The sequence below is a fragment of the Agelaius phoeniceus genome, chromosome 30 (assembly GCF_051311805.1).
Source record: "Agelaius phoeniceus isolate bAgePho1 chromosome 30, bAgePho1.hap1, whole genome shotgun sequence".
Classification (NCBI taxonomy): Eukaryota; Metazoa; Chordata; class Aves; order Passeriformes; family Icteridae; genus Agelaius; species Agelaius phoeniceus.
The window spans coordinates 3,019,136-3,033,265 of NC_135294.1; the positions used below are offsets into that span (position 1 = coordinate 3,019,136).

The window sequence follows — 14,130 nt, forward strand, 5'->3', positions numbered from 1 at the left end:
TTTAATAACAGGCTGTAAAAGGACCATGGAGAGAGCGGGGAAATAATTGTGTGATTCAGGGTTATCAGTTCACCAAGTGTTTCCTGGCCTGGATTTGGCCATTCCCAGGATAAAACTGAGTGATGAGGGTTGCTTTAATGAAAATGCCTGTCCCTAGGAGACACCAGTGTGACTATTCCAACCCTGTTGTGTCCGAGTGCTCCTGAACCCCTTTTTCCTGCAGGAATCTGCAGCAGCAGCATGACCCTGGCTTTGTGTGTGTCAGTCCTGGGCTGTTGGAAATTACTTTTATTTGTTTTATGGTTGTTTTTATTTCTTTTTAAGGATTTTATGTTTAAACATAAAGATTTAGGAAATCCCACACTTCTCACCACATCTCTGGGGCAGCTCCAGCCACTGCCACCACACCTGGCTGTGTCCCGAGTGGCAAAGCTGGGCTCAGATCCCAGCTTTTCCCACACAAAACAAAACCTCTGGGGCTGGGAATCCTAAACTTGCCATCCCAGAGGACCATCCATGAGTGCTGCACATCCGGGCTGGGGAGTGACGGCTCTGGGGGGTTGTTTGTTTGGGAAACAGGATCAGAAATAAGCCCTGGAGTTGTGGTGTGGCCCCAGCACAGGGCTGGGCCAGCCACTGCTTTTCCATTCCAGAAATGTCACTGAGTCACGAATGACTCAGAATTATAATGGGAGACATTTCCAACCCTGTGCATGACTCGGAGACGTCTTCCAGGGATATTAGAGCTGTTTGTAAAGTCCAGGCCTTGCCCTGGCGCTGTCCCTCCCTCCCTGGCTGCTCGGTGTCCCCCCTTGGCCAAGGTGACAGCCCAGTATGTGGTGGCAGCCGGGATGTGGCTGAGGATGCTCCTCTGTGTCCTGCAGGATCAGGGGGACATTCTGTGGGATCAGGGGGATGCATTAACACTCCCCATCAGGTGGCAGGTGTCTATTAAAGTGACTCCCATCACCGCTGCCTCTGGCCTGCCCTTGACCCGGGGCTGGCCCAGCAGACAGCTCCGTGTCACGCGTGACCCCTGTGGGTGACCTCAGTGCCAAGGTGGCCACGGCTCCCGGGATTTTGGCTGCCAGAGGGGGGGATCTGTGGCTGAGCACCATCAGGGTTCACTCTGCTGCCCTTCCCTCCCATTCCCACGCAGGGAAGTTTCCCTCCTGCTCCTGGATGATGGGAAAGGGACACGTCTATGAGATGTCCCCCCCTCAGGGATGCGGTGGCACTGAGGGGCAGCGCTCTCCTCAGAGATTCCTCAGCACCTCCTCTTCCCACAGCTCACCTCATCCCGGCCTCCAGAGCCAATTAATTAAGCAGGAATGAATTTAGGGAGGCATTTGATCCAGTCAGACCAGTTCAGGGCTCTGGGTTCCTGTGGGTGCTGTCGCTGTCTGGAGGGATTGGGGTGTTGGGGAATGTGAGCGTCACAGCAGCACCTGAGCATTCTGACATGCAAGGGTCCTGATCCCTGAGCATCCTGATAGCTGAGGGTCCTGATCCCTGAGCACCTTGATCCCTGAACATCCTGATCCTTGGGCAACCTGATCCTTGGGCATCCCAACCCCTGAACATCCTGATCACTGAACATCCTGATCACTGAACATCCTGATCCTTGGGCATCCCAACCCCTGAACATCCTGATCCTTGGGCATCCTGATCCTTGGCCATTCTTATCTCTGAGCATCCTGATCCTTGGGCATCCTGATCCCTGAACATCCTGATCCCTGAACATCTGATCCTTGGCCATCCTGATCCTTGGCCATCCTGATCCTTGGGCAACTTGATCCCTGAGCACCTGATCCTTGGGCATCCTGATCCCTAAACATCCTGATTCTTGGGCATCCTGATCCTTAGGCATCCCAACACCTGAACATCCTGATCCCTGAGCACCTTGATCCCTGGGCACCCTGATCCTTGGCCATCCTGATCCCTAAGCATCCTGATCCTTGGGCATCCTGATCTCTGAGAACCCTGATCCTTGGGCATCCTGATCCTTGGGCATCCCCACCCCTGAACATCCTGATCCCTGAACATCCTGATCCCTGAACATCCTGATCCCTGAACATCCTGATGCCGTGAGCCGGGCTCAGGGAGCCGCGCGCTTCCCTCCTCGTTGGAAATACTTTCTCACCAAATAGCATTAAATATTCCTGAGCTGTGAACATCTTGGACTGATTTTATTTTCCATAAATAAACTTGTTGGGAGATATTTGGAGATGGGCCTAAGCTGCAGAGCTTGGACTGGCTCCCAAATCTCGCTGCTGTTTGGGCTCGAGGGGTTGGTTCAGGATTGTTTCGAGCTTTATTTCGGTTTCATGGAGTTGGGATTGAAGAGGTGCCCTCAAACAGGACCCTCTCAGTGCTTTCCCAAAACCCCTGATCCCATCAAATGCTGTTGATGACAGGAGAGGGGATCACAGGTGTCCTCTCCCCTCCAGACATGGCTTTAGGGTTATAACTATAGGGGGTGGGCATTTTGGAAGCAGCATTTCCAGTGGGATCAGCTGGATTCTTCCAGAGGTAGCAAATCCCAGTTTATTGGGCTGAGACCATGGATGCTCCGTGTTTTAGGCACTGTGGGGTTTTGGGGCACAAATCCTTCCTCATCACACAGACAAGATGCCCCTTGCCCAGCTGGAGATGCCTCCAGCTTATCCCAGCTCCTTGCTGAAAATTTGTTGCTCTCCAGATTGGACAAAGAAAAGCAGAAAAAGAGAGATAAAAAAAAAAAAAGAAAAGAAAACCCCAAACAATGATGTTTATTTATTTTCCAGTGGGGAAATGAAGTGGGAGAGCTGCAAGGACATGTTTGCAAACCTGCTCCTGGCACAGCTCACCCAGAGGAGGCCGGATCCGGATCCGTGGGGCAGGGACGTTTAATTCCCATCCTTCCCCAGCAGGGCCGAGCATTTCCCGCCTGTCCCTGCGCTTGATTAACAGTGACAAGGACAGGATTGCTCTTTTGGTGAGCGCACATGCTCCCCAAACCCCCGGCCATCCCTCAGCCTCGCCTTCCCTTCTTCTCCCTCAATCCCCAGGTTTATTCCGGGGGAAGAGGAGTCTAATCCGCCCTGTAAACTCTGTCACATCCTCATTAATTTGGCCATGTCTCCCTCGCTCGCCTTAGGGAAGCATCACATTTTTAACGAGGCTCCGGGGGGGGCACGGGCTTCATTTTGACAGCTGAGGTGGGAAAGGTGCAGCGTCAGGGCTCGGGCAGCTCCGGGGGCTGCGTTCCTCCGGCAGCTCCGGGAACCTGGAGTTTCCTCCCGGCTTCTTCCCCCACCTGGGCTGAGGCCGCTGCTTCCGAATTTCCTGGGGGTTAAAGCTGAGATGGGCACACACCCAGAGCCCAGGGTGCTGCTGGTTTCCATGATTCCATGGGGTTGGCACTGCCATCCCAGTGTGAGGCACTTCCCAACCTTTAGGAGAACCCCAAGGCTCAGGACCAGCTGCCTGGGCTAATTCTGGCCAATTCTGGTTTTTTCCCCCCCATTATTCCTAAATTCAAACATTTTGTAATGAAATCTCATGGCATGGTCTTAATTGCAAAGAATATTGTGAATATATTCAAAATAATCTTTCATACATTACATATATTCCCAAATATTTTTATACATATTATATAAATTCCTAATATTTTATATATATTATGTATTTTCCTGATATTCCAAATATATTAAATATATATTATGTATATTCACAATCTATTATATATATAATCGATTTTCCCAATATTCCAAATATATAATATATATAATGTATATTCCCAATATATTATATACAATGTATTTTCCCAATATTCCAAATATATTATATCTATATTATATATATTCCCAATATAGTATATATATATATACTATATATATATAACGTATTTTCCCAGTATTCCATATATATAATATATATATTATGTATATTCCCAATATATTATATATTATATATTTCCCCGATTTATTATATATATTATTTATATTCCAAATATATTATATGTATTATGTATTCCCCCATTTTTTAATATATAATATTTATATTCCCAATATATTATATATATTATGTATTTCCCCAATTTATTATATATAATATTTATATTCCAAATATATTATATATAACATAGCTTTCCTATACATTTATTTTATATTCCATCTATTTAATGCTGTATCTGGCCCTGCATCCCTGAGTGTTTTTGTGCTCAGGGCAAGGATCCCTGGCTTTTCTGTGTAAGGCCAGTGGCTGATCCGTGGGGATCTTGCTCCATCCTGGGAGCTCTTCTAACCCATTCTAATGCAAATGTGCATTAGCTGATAATCGGAATGTTGAGTGGATTATTTCACCCCCAGACGAGCTGCTGCAAGGTCCTTTTTTTTTTTCCTTTAAATATATTAAACCAAAAGAGAAAAAAAAATCCAAACCAGTCCGCCCTGCCACAAAGAAACCCAATTTGGGATTAGGATTGATCCCTGGGGATCTGGGCAGGAAGCAGGTTCTCTCTTTTTCCCTCTCGAGGCCATAAATAAATGAAGAGCCACGACCTGGTGACACCCTCTAACAGCTTTATGGCGTGTGCACCGTAATTGTACCAGCAAACATTTGTGTTGTAATTAAAGCCAGGAGCCACCAAACCATGAGAAATCAATTAAAAGGAATCCTGCCTGTGGGAGCAGAATCCCAGCCCTCCTGTCTGTCCTGCTAAGATGCTGCTTCATCCTTTCCCTCCACCCCCCAAAAAAATCCCCCTGAAATCGCCCTAAATGGGGATTTTGCCTCCCAGTCTCCTGGATGCTGGAGCATCCCTGCCCTGTGGTGTCCCAGCCTCGTTGCTGGTGTTGATTTTGGTGGATTTTGGGAGTGGAGGGGTTGCCCTGAGTGTGTCCCAATGTCCACATGGGATGTGGGGTTTTTTTGGGAGCAGCCACAGGTTGGATGGTTGGGTAAAAAGCACCTGGTTCAGCTCCTGCCACAAGAAACATGCAGGAAATGGGCATTTTTTCCAGCAGGGTTTGAATTTTGGGGTATAAACAGGGAAGGGACATCAGCTCTTAGGAAGAGGCCCCTGCTGTGAGATCTCGGTAAAAAATATTCAGGGATAATGGGAGAAATCTACACCCATCTGTCCCCAGAAGTGGCTTTAGGATTTTTTAGGGTTTGGGTATAAACAGGGAAAGGAGATCAGCCCTTAGGAACAGGACCCTGCTGTAAAATCTCATTAAAAAATGTTTAGGGACAGTGGGACAAATCTACACCCATCTATCCCCAGAAAGGGCTTTGGGTTTAGTATAAAAAGGGAAAGGCCATCCCACTGCAGGAATCTTGGAATGCTGCTGTTGCCTCTGCTCCAACCCCTCAGCATCCTCCCCAAACCCCCTCTCACCCCAGGAGCAGCTTTTGGCTGAACCCATCACCCCAAAAAGCGGGATTTGGCTGAAAACTGCCATCCCCCCATCCTGGGACACTCCACCCACAGAGATCCAACTCCCCCCATGCTCCAGGAGCTTGGAGAAAGGAGCTGAATGCACCAAAACAAACCCTTTCCCTGCACGTGTGGCTGCTTCCCCCGGGAGAGGCTGAAAGAGAGACTGAAGCGCATGTGACAGATGTTAATCGCATCATTTAATGCACTCCTGGAAGGCACTTGGATACAGGGATGGGGAGGAGCAGGAGAATGGAGCATTGTCTCCCATTTCCTGCAGCATCCCCCGGGAATGGATAACCCCAGGATGCACAGCTCACCCAGGGGAGTGAGGGAGGTGGGAATGGCAGCGAGGAAATTCGGGAGTTTTCTGGTGAATGCGCTCCTTTTGGTACAACAGAGTGATAAAAAAGGCAGAGAAATCGGTTTGGTTTGGTTTCCAAAGGGCTCTCTGGGGGGGAAAGTGGAGAGGGTGAAGCTGGGATGGTGGGATCACTTCTGATCCACAGCCTGGACCAAACATGGTTACAGGGGAGGGAAAAATGGGGATTCAGGGATCGTGGCTGGCCCACATCTGAGCATCCCTGGAGAAAACAGGGGATACAAGAGAGGGGAATAGGGATGGAGGAATCACACCTGATCCAACCTGAACATCCCTGGAGAAAACAGGGGATACAGGAGAGGGGAAATGGGGATGGAGGAATCACACCTGAACATCCCTGGAGCAAGCAGGGAATACAGGAGAGGGGAAATAAGGATGGAGGAATCACACCTGAACATCCCTGGAGCAAGCAGGGAATACAGGAGAGGGGAAATGGGGATGGAGGGATCACACCTGAACATCTCTGGAGCAAGCAGGGAATACAGGAGAGGGGAAATAGGGATGGAGGGATCACACCTGATCCTACCTGAAAATCCCTGGAGCAAACAGGAAATGTAGAAGGGAAAATAAGGATCACTTTTGATCCATTCCTGGGCATCCCTGGAGCAAGCAGGGAATACAGGAGATGGGAAATAGGGATGGTGGGATCACTTCTGATCCACAGCCTGGGCCAAACATGGGTACAGGAGAGGGAAAAATAATGATGGAGGGATCTCACCTGACCCACACCTGAACATCCCTGGGGTACACAGGGAATACAGGAGAGGAGGAAATAGGGATGGAGGGATCACATCTGATCTATACCTGAGCATCCCTGGAGGAAACATGGATACAGGAAAGGGGGAGATAGGAATGAAGGGACTTCACCAGACCCACACCTGGCTGTCCCTGGAGCAAACAGGTAATAGAGAAGAGGGGGAAATAGGGATGGAGGGGTCAGATCTGATCCACACCTGAACATCCCTGGACTAGAATTGGATACAGGAGAGGGGAAAATAAGGATGGAGGGATCAGATCTGATCCACACCTGAGCATCTCTAGACCAAACACAGATACAGGAGAAGGGAAATAGGGATGGAGGGATCATGTCTGATGCACACCTGAGCATCCCTGTACAGAATGAGAGATACAAGAAGGAAAATTATCATGGAAGGACCATTCCTGATGCACACCTGAGCATCCCTGGAGCAAACACGGATACAGGAAAAAGGAAATAGGGATGGAGGGATCATGTCTGATCCACACCTGAACATCCCTGGACTAGAATTGGATACAGGAGAGGGGAAAATAAGGATGGAGGGAGCATGTCTGATGCACACCTGAGCATCCCTGTACAGAATGAGAGATACAAGAAGGAAAATTATTATGGAAGGACCATTCCTGATGCACACCTGAGCATCCCTGGAGCAAACACCTCCTGCTTGGCCTGGGGAACGATGAAACCCCACCCAATCTCCATCGTGGGTGGCTTGGGGAGGGGAATTGCATTTCCAAGGCAGGAGCAGCATCCCATGGGCTGCTTCCCTGATTGAATTCCCCCTTGGTGACCCGGGCAGGTAATTGAGGCTCAGGGGAGCCGGGGTAGATGGCACCCCCTGGAAATCAGCACCTCCAGGCACCCCCTGAGCCGGGCAGCAATTGAGGCCAGCTGACTTCAAGGTGCCTCAAAGTAATCAACTTATTGCCTAATAGATTTCTCAGTCATGAATTCCCTGTGCTCCAGATGCCCCCCAATCAGAGCAATTATGGATTTAAATGGAGCTGGAATCCGTGGTGCAGAAAATGCCCGTTTTAGCGGGAGATTGGCCAGAGGTGAGGGACCTGTAACACCCCTGGTAATGAAAGCTCTTCACAGCTTGCCGTGTTCCACCCGGGAATAATTGCTGCAGCCTGTGATACGGATCCGGCTGCGTTAATGATGCCCTGTTCCTTTCACAGGACTCATTTCAGCTTTCCCCCGGTTTTTTCTTTGGTTTTGGCTTTGGTTTGTTTTTTGTTTTGGGTTTTTTTTGGTTTTTTTTTTTCCCCGGGATTTCAAAGCGCCGAGGCATGGTGGGAATTACCGCGTTAACGCGGCTGTTGTGGGGCTCGGGGTGTTTCCAAATGTTGTTCCCGGGATCCATTAACAAAAAGTGCCGGGGATCAGGAGCCTCGGGAGAGGGTGGCTGGAGGGGAATGGAGCGCGACACGGGTGTCATCCCTCCGTCCATCCCGGCTGGAATTGATCGCCCTGACAGGATGGATTTATCAGAACAAAACACACATCAGGAATTAAAATTAAAAAAAAAAAAAAAAAAATTAAAAAAAAAATTGGATTGGAAATAAAACTCCCATTAACTTCCAAATGAAAACCACATCCAAGGGAGACAGTTGGCTTCTCCTCTGAGTTTATTATTAAATATTTTACCAGGGAGGGAAGTTCTGAGCTGAGCATCTTTTCCCTCCTGTTCCTGGCAAGAGCAGTTTGTGTGGAGGGAGGGTGAGCTCTTGGTTGTTTTCCCGAAGCTCTTTCTGGGGGTAGCTGGGTGTAGATTTCTCCCATTATTCCTAGATTTAAACAGCTTTTTAATGAGATCCTAAGGCAGCGTCCTATTCCTAAGTAATATTGAGAATATATCTTCCAATATATCTCCATCCATCTGGAATATAGACCATATTTCCATGCAGCACGTATATAGAATATGTAAACATTATATAGATAATACATAGAGAATATACAGAGAATATACAGAGAATATATAAAGATAGAGTCTATATTTCCATGTAGAATATATTTTAAAATTCTAGAAATGTATATTAAAATATACAAATATATATTACATATGGAAATATATAATATAGAATATTTATTCCAAATATATATTATATTATGTATTATATAATATGCATATATTAGGTATAATGTATTATATAGTATATATTATACATTATATATTGTATATTATATATTATATATTATATATTGTATATTATATATTGTATATTATATATTATGTATTATATATTATTGTATATATAATATTATATATATATATATATATATATATATATATAAAATATTATATATATTATATCTATTTTGTAAGTTATTTTATTTGGTGCATAGGGGTGGGAGAAAGGCCTTGTCTGTTCTTTTGGATGCTCACAACTCAGCAGCAGCAAACTCGCAGCGCTGCGAGGGGGTTCCAGCAGGTAAATGATGCCGTGGGCGGGTCAGTGCCGCATCCCCAGGGATGGAGCCGGACCGAGCAGCTCCGGCCGCTCCTGAAATGCTTTAATTTCGCCCCAAATGGAACCGAGATGTGTTTTTTCCCTCCGTGGCTGTGCTCCCAAGGGGTCCCGGGATTAATTTCCTGGGGTGACCCTGGGGGCCGCAGCCGCCTGACCCCTGCCCGAGGGGTCGCGGGAGGGAGCGGAGGGGACCCGCGGCCGCCCATCAGGAGCTGGGGGCGCTCCGCGCTTTGGACAGTGCGGAAATGGCATTTCCACCTCATCCGAGCCCGCAGCGGCCCCGCCGAGCCCGGATTCAATTAGCGGCCCTGGCAGCACCGTCCCCGGGGACAGCGGTGTCACCGTCCCCCCGCCAGCCCGGGACCCCCGGTGGCCTCGGGGGCGGCCTCGGGTCCCTGCGGAGGGGTCGGGGTGTGCTGGGGAATGAGCAATGAGCAGGCGGACAGCAACGGGGGGTTGTGGTGCTGTGAGCTCCCCAGGACGAGGTGGGAGATGAGAATTTGACTTCATCTTCTCAGAAGGCTGATTTATTATCTTATTTCATGATTTCATTTAATACTTTATTATTTTATTTCATGATATTATAATATATATATAATATTATTTTATTATATATTTCATTATATTAATATATTATTTTATATATCTCACTATATTATATTATTTATATATATATATATATATAAAATATTATATTATTAAAGGAAATTATATACTAAAACTACACTAAAGAAAGAGACAGGAGACATCAGAAGGCTGCAAAAGAATGAATAATAAAAACCCATGACTGACCAGAGTCTCAGCACAGCTGGATTGGGATTGGTCATTAAACTCAAACAATTCACATGCTGGGTAAACAGTTCTCCGAATCGCATTCCAAAGCAGCAAAACAGGGAGAAGCTGAAGCTTCCCAGCTTCCCAGGAGAAGAAATCCTGATGAAGGGATTTTTCATAAAATATCATGGTGACAGGAGATTGTAGGAATGGGAATTTACCCCTGTAAGGAATCAGGCCGTGGATTTTCTCTTGGAGCAGAGCTGGGGTTTGCTACCCTGAGCATGGTCCCATGTCCCCCTCTCCACGCAGGGCATGGGCAGAGCCATAGGGTCCTCTCCATGTCTGGATGATTTTAAGGCTGATCCCAGTGGAGGAGGGGATGGGAGAGAGGCTGGGGAGAAGCCAGGGAGGCTCCTCTGAGTGCCAGGTTCTGCTGTGAGATCCCTCACAAGGAGCACAGGGACATCTGCTGGGACAGTGGCCCCGTTCCTGACATGGGCCATGCTCAGGTCACCTGGATTTCCCACAGCCAGGGTCTGTCCCCATCCCCAGATCCTCCTCCCTCAGAACCACGGAATGGTTGAGGTTGGAAAAGGCCTCTGGGATCACCGAGTCCAACCTGTGCCCACTCCCCACCTGGAGTTCCACCTCCAGGAATTCCTGGGGCACCTCCAGGGATGGGCACTGCAACCCTCCCTGGGCAGTGCCAAGCCCTGAGCCCCCTTTCCATGGGGAAATTCGTGCAGTGCCCACCCTGAGCCTGCCCTGGCCCAGCCTGAGGCCGTTCCCTCTGCTCCTGTCCCTGTTCCCTGGAGCACAGCCCGGCCCCCCCGGCTGTGCCCTCCTGGCAGGAGCTGGGCAGAGCCACAAGGGCCCCCTGAGCCTCCTTTGCTCCAGGCTGAGCCCCTGCCCAGCTCCCTCAGCCTCTCCTGGGGCTCCAGACCCTTCCCCAGCTCCGTTTCTCCGTTTGGGACAGTCTGGGACACGTGTGCTGGGTGTTTGGCACCATGCACAGCCTCGATCCCAGCCAGGATTGTGACACTGGGATAATTCCACTTGTGCTGGAGCCTGTGAAAATGCTCTTTCTTTTCAGAGAGCAGAATCTAATCCAGAAAAAGAAGAAAACACTCATTATTTAATTTTCCTCAGTATTTTTGTGTGCTCATGGGATTTTAATGGTATTAATTATTATTTAATTTGCACTTTGGCAATTCATTTGTGCTGAGCTATTCTCGTATTTGAGAGCCAGCGATGCTCAATCCCTTTTGCATCTCCATTCATGCTGCTGCTCTCCAGCCCTTCTTCCCAGGCATCCACGCCTCCCTCAGTCCCACCTTTCTTCCAAGTACTCATCCTGTCCCATCCAAAGCATCTCCTCATTGTCCACCTCTCCCTCTATTTGATTTTCTTTATAATCTCCAGCTACCAGACCCCAGCTGGGAAAGTCTGAGCAAGGGAAAGTCACAGCATGGGGGAGCTGGTGCCTCCTGGGGGTTCTTGGTGCAGAACCCCCATCCCTGTCTCCATGGAAACATCCCTCTAACCCCTCTCAAGCATCCATAAATCTCCATCCTTCACTTCCATGTGAGGATCCCTAAATCCCCATCCCTCCACCTCCATGAGCATCCATCTCTTAATTCCCCTCTCTCCATCTCCACACATTCCAAAACATTCTTCCATCCACATTCCACAATATTCTTCCATTCCATTCTTCCACTGACAGCATCCTTCCAGCCCTCCATCCCCATGAGAGAATCCTTCCATCTCCACACAGAGCATCCTCCATTCCTGTCCCTCCAGCTCCTCATGAGCATCACTCCATGTCCACAGAAGAATTCATCCATCTCCATGTGAGGATTCCTCCATTCCCATCCCTCCATCTCCCTGTTAGGATTCCTCCATTCCCATCCCTCCATCTCCCTGTTAGGATTCCTCCATTCTCATCCCTCCATCTCCATGTGAGGATTCCTCCATTCCCATCCCTCCATCTCCATGTGAACATTCCTCCATTCCCATCCCTCCATCTCCATGCGAGGATTCCTCCATTCCCATCCCTCCATCTCCATGTGAGGATTCCTCCATTCTCATCCCTCCATCTCCATGTGAACATTCCTCCATTCCCATCCCTCCATCTCCATGTGAGGATTCCTCCATTCCCATCCCTCCACCTCCCTGTTAGGATTCCTCCATTCCCATCCCTCCAGCTCCACAGGAGCATCCCTTCATCTCCATGTGAGCATCCCTCTTTTTCCATGTGAACATCTCTCCTTTTCCATGTGAACATCTCTCCTTTTCCATGTGAACATCCTTTCATCTTCTCCATTTCCATGTGCACACATCTATTCATCCCAGGCAAGGCTCCCTCCCTTCCCCTCTTTTCCCCTCCATTCCCCTCCATTCCCATCATTCCAGCTCCATAGGAGAATCCCTCCACCCCCAGCTCCTCATTTCTGTGTGAGCATCCCTGCATCCCATGCAAAAACCTTTCCATCCCCATCTCTCCATTTCCGGGTGCCCATCCCTCCATCCCCTTCCAACCTGCCTCCATCCCATTCCAACCTCCCTCCATCTCATTCCAGCCTCTCTCCATCCCATTCCAGCCTCCTTCCATCCCATTCCAGCCTCTCTCCATCCCCTTCCAGCCTCCCTCCATCCCATTCCAGCCTCTCTCCATCCCATTCCAGCCTCTCTCCATCCCATTCCAGCCTCCTTCCACCCCATTCCAGCCCCCCTCCATCCTCATCCTCACATTTCCAAGCCAGCATCCCTTCATCCCATCGAGCCTCCCTCCATCCCCCTCCATCCCCGCCACTTCCCCAGATAATGAGAGCGAGTTTAAAAAACTTAAAGCCTCTTCCTGCCCGCGGTGAGTGACACAAATGGAGTTCATATTTAATCATCTGTTAACTCGTTGTCTATTATAGCTCTTTAATAGCACCAGAGATATTCTTAATGAAGCATGATTTAAGGTATTTACAGCTCTAGGACCGACAGACATCACTCACAGTGTGCAGGTAATGAGGCGTAAAACAGCTCTGGAAACCGTAAAAATGGGAGAGAGAGAGCGAGGAGGGAGAGAAAGCAGGCGAGGAGTTCGGAGCTGAATTGTTCCAGGGTTTGTTTTAAAATGTTTAGGCATTTAAAGTCATTTCAGCTTCGCCGAGGTGTCTGGTAGCACCGAGTTCAGCAATTCCCAGCGCTGAGAACCCCTGCCTTGCCAGGAGGGGTCTGGGCCCCCGATGCTCCCGAGCTGAGACATCTCAGGAATCATGGGAGGGAGCAGGGAAAAAGCTTTTGAGGGTCCCCAAGGGCCTTGTGGGTGCATGGGAGCAAAGCTGGAATTTCTGGGTGCCGTTTCCCCTTTGTTTTCCCACTTGGTGGCACAGCTCACGGAGGGGACACCATGACCCTTCCCTTTGCTGGCCTGCAAATGCCACCCCTGTGCAACGCTTTTATTTTCTTATTTTTTTTCCCCCAGAAAAAGGAAAAAAAAATTAAAAAACCCATCAGAACCCAAGCCAAGTTTTGCAAAATAATTTGTGACGGAGGTGCCATTCTGCATCAAAATATTGTGTAGAAAATGTCAAATGTCACCAATCCATGTGTCCCTCCGCGTGATAGTAATTGGGCTGGAAGGCTGCGCTCTGCCACCGCGGCCGCTGGCCGCCTCCTCCTCCTCCTCCTCCTCACTCTCGGCTCGGGAGATGTCGCTTCCCGAGTCCGTCCCGGCTGCCCCGCCCGGCCGCGGTGTCCCCAGCCCGGGGACGAGTGCGCGGTGCTCATTAGGCTGCAGTGGTGACAAACAGCTCCGGGGAAAAGGGGGGCACGGGGCGGCAGCTGGAGCGGGCTGGAGCCGTTCTCGGGGTGTTGGTTCCCTCCTGCATTTGGGACGGGTGGCCCCATTCCCTGGTGTTTTCCCCTTGAGGGTTTTGGTGGAATCGCCTCGATTTGGGGAAGCCAAAGCAGAGCCACAGTGGGGTCTCTGATTGAGGAATCGCAGCCTGTTGCTCCTCTCCCTCCCCAGAAGTGCTCCAGAGGCACTGTCACCTGCATTCCTAGCACCGTGGACACTTTGGAATATTTATCCCACTTTCTGCCTGGTTGTGTTGGGTGTGTAACACCCCCGCTGCTGTTTTATTGCTGCTATGAGGGAAAACAAACTGTTCTTTTAGAGCAAATAATCCATTCCTTAAAGCATCCCAAGCCCTTAATCTGGGAACAGACCTTTCACACACACTCCTTAACCATCCTGGATGAATCAATCCTCATTAGGACATTAGGCTGCATAAATATTTGGCCGGTGAGGGAGCCCCAAGGG

The 14,130-nt window shown here is 49.0% G+C and overlaps 1 protein-coding gene across 1 annotated transcript in view; it reads left to right on the forward strand.

The window, feature by feature from the left end:
- The window catches only part of PEBP4 (phosphatidylethanolamine binding protein 4), an 84,884-nt gene that overhangs the window by 22,541 nt on the left and 48,213 nt on the right, over positions 1–14,130 (forward strand). The window lies entirely within an intron of this gene.